The following is a 4,428-nucleotide window of genomic DNA, read 5'->3' on the forward strand; positions in this document are numbered from 1 at the left end:
CACTCGCTACACCTTGCATTTGAGTGCCCGAAAAAAGGCGAACGATAGCTTTTACCTCTTTCCGAGGCGGGAACCTCGCGGCAAATTCTCTCCTTGCCCGGGTGGCTTTGGCCGCGGCCGCAGTGGCGGCAAGGAATTGCGCAACCAAGCTCCCAGCCGCAGCCGGCAACCAGTTCGCTCGGAGGCTCCGGGCGAAATGCTCCAACCAACAGTGGGACTGAGATTGGTTAGCTAGAGCCAGGGGGCGCAGACTGGGAGACTCCACTTGCACTGCTCACAGAGGGGGGATTGGGTTGTGAGGGGCTGACCGAGTCAGACGCGCCCCCGGCAGTCTCCCCGGCGTCCCCCACACAGGTACCCACAGCCCGGGCAGGGGCGGGGGTGGGAGGTGGCCCTGTGTTCACAAGTGCCCGCCCATTGAGTGGGGTCCGCTTACGGGGCTGCCGATGCAGGCATTTCTCACCTACTGCGATCTAAACCACTTCTTCGCTTTTTGCCCCCTGTGGGGTAGCCTTTCCCAACCCTCGCCACCTTCTCTTCCCTGCAGGAAGGCCAGTTAGCACCCTTCTCATTACTGGTGACAGACACCTCACCGCATCTCATCCACTTCACTCCAATAAACATTTGTCCAGCACAAAACCCAGTTTCTGTCTTTGCTGAGGAAGACCAACGGACACTTCTGTTATAAGAGACTTTGGAACCTGCTTCTTGGTAGGATTTCCTGTGGTGTAGACATGTTCTGTGTTTAGAGGTTGAGGGGTATCCTCTACACCCAACAACATTAAGCAGTGATCATATCCATCACCACTCTGTGTACAATACTTCTCATTTAGTCGTCGTCATAAAAACCTCGTAGGAAAATCCAGACTGGAAATGTGGGCAGCCTCCTAGGAGTAGAGAGCGACCCCTGGCTGACAGCCAGTAAGAAAGCATGAGCCGCAGAGCTAACAACTGGATTTTTCCAACAACCTGAATGATCTTGAAAGCAGATTCCTCTCTAGAAACTGCACGTAAGATCAGACCATCAACACTTTGATTTTAGCCTTATTAAGCAGAGAATCCAGTTGAGCTCATCCAGACTTCTGATTTGAGAGAGTTCTAGATTTTGCAGTTGGGTATCCTATTAAGCTACAACATCTGTGGCAGTTTTTTACACAGCAAAATAAAACTAATTCAGCAGGTAAAATTACTTGTTCAAGTTTAAAGGGCTCATAAATGATGGACATAGGCCCAAACCTGGAGAAAGCAATGGCACCCCACTCCAGTACTCTTGCCTGGAAAATCCCATGGACGGAGGAGCCTGGTAGGCTGCAGACCATGGGGTCGCTAAGAGTCGGACACGACTGAAGCGACTTAGCAGCAGCAGCAGCAGCAGCAGCAGCAGCTGGCCCAAACCCAGTACTCCTAACTCCAATTCTTGTTCTTGTTCTGATTTTATCCTCCTGTGTCATTAAGCTGATACAGTATATTTTACTCATTAGTGAAAACATTTTTATAATTTTTCTTTCTTACCCAAAGACTCATGCATGTTAGGCAGAGATCAAGAACACATGCTTTAGAGGCAGAAAACTAGCTTTAGAATGTTAATGGGTTTTTTCCCTTTTCCTTCTTTGGAATACATGTTAATACTGGAAGAAAAGTTATGACCAACCTATACAGCATATTCAAAAGCAGAGACATTACTTTGCCAACAAAGGTCCATCTAGTCAAAGCTATTGTTTTTCCAGTAGTCATGTATGGATATGAGAATTGGACTAGAAAGAGGGCTGAGAGCTGAAGAATTGATGCTTTTGAACTGTAATGTTGGAGAAGACTCTTGAGAGTCCCTTGGACTGCAAGGAGATCCAACTAGTCCATCCTAAAGGAGATCAGTCCTGGGTGTTCACTGGAAGGACTGATGTTGAAGCTGAAACTCCAATACTTTGGCCACCTGATGCAAAGAGCTGACTCATTTGAAAAGACTGATGCTGGGAAAGATTGAACACGGGAGGAGAAGGGACGACAGAGGATGAGATGGTTGGATGGCATCATCGATTCAATGGACGTGAGTTTGGGTAAACTCTGGGAGTTGGTGATAGACAGGGAGGCCTGGCATGCTGCAGTCCACAGGGTCACAAAGAGTCAGACATGACTGAGCAACTGAAATGATAATATGCCTTTGAGCTGTGCGATCCTGGAGAAATTACTTTTCTGTAGAGGGGAACTGATACCTGTAAGAAAGAATTGTGGGGAGGATTCAAGGAGCTACTCCCTGATGCACTAGTTAGAAGGCATTTAGAATACAATAGGTAATTCATAAAAGACAGCTATTGGCCTTCACATAATAATATAGAAATCTGTATACACATAATCGTGTAGTCTTTGAGCATTTTTGGAAGTGCCAATGACCTTTTTATTTAAACCAAATAAGAGCAGATTTCCACCAGGAAAACACAGCAGGCTTGGGGAAAATAAATTGAGGACAGAAGAACTTGGGGCAGGGAAGAAGAGCAGTGAGAATTCTGAGCAAGAACGAAATCTTTGCACATTCCTCCTAAACCACAAATAACACTGCCTATTGAAACTAGGGCACCTAAAATGTCACTTCATGGCAAATAGAAGGAGAAACAGTGGAAGCAGTAACAGATTTTATTTTCTTGAGCTGCAGATGGTAATGCAGCTACGAAATTAAAAGACGCTTGCTCCTTGGAAGAAAAGCCATGACAAACCTAGATAGTGTATTAAAAAGCAGAGGCATCACTTTGCTGACAAGGTCCACATAGTCAAACTATGGTTTTTCCCAGTAGTCATGTACAGATATGAGAGTTGGACCATAAAGAAGGCTGAGCACCTAAGAATCGATGCTTTCAGATTGTGGTGCTGAAGAAGACTCTTTAGAGTCCCGTGCATGGCAAGGAGATCAAACCAGTCAATCCTAAAGGAAATCAACCCTGAATATTCATTGAAAGGACTGATGCTGAAGCTGAAGCTCCAATGTTTTGGCCACCTGATACAAAGAGACAATTCACTGGAAAAGACCCTGATGCAGGGAAAGATTGAGGGCAGGAGGAGAAGGGAGTGACAGAGGATGAGATGGTTGGATGGCATCACTGACTCAATGGACATGAGTTGGAACAAACTCAGGGAGATAGCGAAGGACAGGGAAGCCTGGCGTGCTGTAGTCTCTGGGGTTGCAAAGTCGGACATGACCTAGTGACTGAACAACAACAAAAAGTCTTTAGGAATGAGAAAGACTAGAAAAGAGGGTCCTGAAACTGAAACTGATGGGCATCAGTTTACCCCAGAGCAGACACCTTGGCACTTGACAGGTTGTCCTCTCTGTTTGGGGGTAGTTCTGATTATTAGTGAAGTTTTCATAGTTACCTGTCACTCCAGCCACTGATTCCGGTTTCATCGTCTGGAGTCTGGAAATGCATTGATCAGTCTGCTCCCTTGGATGCCCTTACAGCCTTTCAGCTATTTGAAGACAATTATGTCTAATCACTAAGTCATTTATAATGCTGGAAGTGGCCTGAGGACCATCAAGTCAAACCCTTCATTTTGGTGATGAGGAAACTGAACCTCAGGGGCCATGCTCTGACCTAAGACCAAGCTTACTCTTCACTCCTGTAGCCTCGCCTTTTGTTTGAAAACAACGGTTCCTTGGGGTGTATGGATGTCTTTTGTTCTACTGCTTTTTATTTTTTTCCCATTGTTATAACGCATATTTGTTTCTTTACAGTAAACAAACTAAGAATACACGTTTCAAATACACAAAAAAATGGGGTCCTGATATATGGAAGATGAATGAGATGCCTTTGGAGGAAAAACATTTAAAACAAAGAAACAACAAAAAAGAAGGGGAAGTGAAAAATAGGAGGAGGAAGAAGATAAAGGAGGAGGAGGAAGAGGAGGAGGAAGAAGAGAAAGGAGGAGGAAAGCAAGAGGGTGTGGAAATATATATCCCAAAGTAAAGCCTTTAAATGCCAGAGAAATCAAATTATGAGGTTATACATAGAAATCAGAAGAAATGATAAAAATACAAAACCATAGCTCCTCCATCCAAACCAGGTCTTGCACTTCAAAAGTCAATATAAAATATTTCACTTTAAGAGCAGCCCTAGCCCAGGGATCCAGCATTGCAGTAGGCCAGAGAGTCAAAGGAATGGGTTCCCTGAAAAATAAAACTATATACTACTATACAGTAGTTATAAATGAACAGGAGTTTTCTTTAGTTATCCATACAGATGGCCGAGGCACATGAAAAGATGCTTAACATTGCTAATTAATAGAGAAATGCAAATCAAAACTATAATGAGATGACACCTCACACTAGTCAGGATCAGTTCAGTTCAGTTCAGTCGCTCAGTCGTGTCCGACTCTTTGCGACCCCATGAATCACAGCACGCCAGGCCTCCCTGTCCATCACCAACTCCCGGAGTTCACTCA

General features: G+C 44.9%; 1 protein-coding gene across 1 annotated transcript in view; it reads right to left on the reverse strand.

The window, feature by feature from the left end:
- DIRAS3 (DIRAS family, GTP-binding RAS-like 3) overlaps positions 1–241 on the reverse strand; it is a 2,496-nt gene extending 2,255 nt beyond the window's left edge. Inside the window, exon 1 of the mRNA XM_010844133.1 lies at positions 56–241. The gene's annotated coding sequence lies outside the window, so the exon portion shown is untranslated. The remainder of the gene's footprint in view (positions 1–55) is intronic.
- Between the last annotated feature and the right edge of the window lie 4,187 nt (positions 242–4,428).

This window comes from Bison bison, unplaced genomic scaffold, assembly GCF_000754665.1.
Source record: "Bison bison bison isolate TAMUID 2011002044 unplaced genomic scaffold, Bison_UMD1.0 scf7180017864195, whole genome shotgun sequence".
NCBI lineage: Eukaryota > Metazoa > Chordata > Mammalia > Artiodactyla > Bovidae > Bison > Bison bison.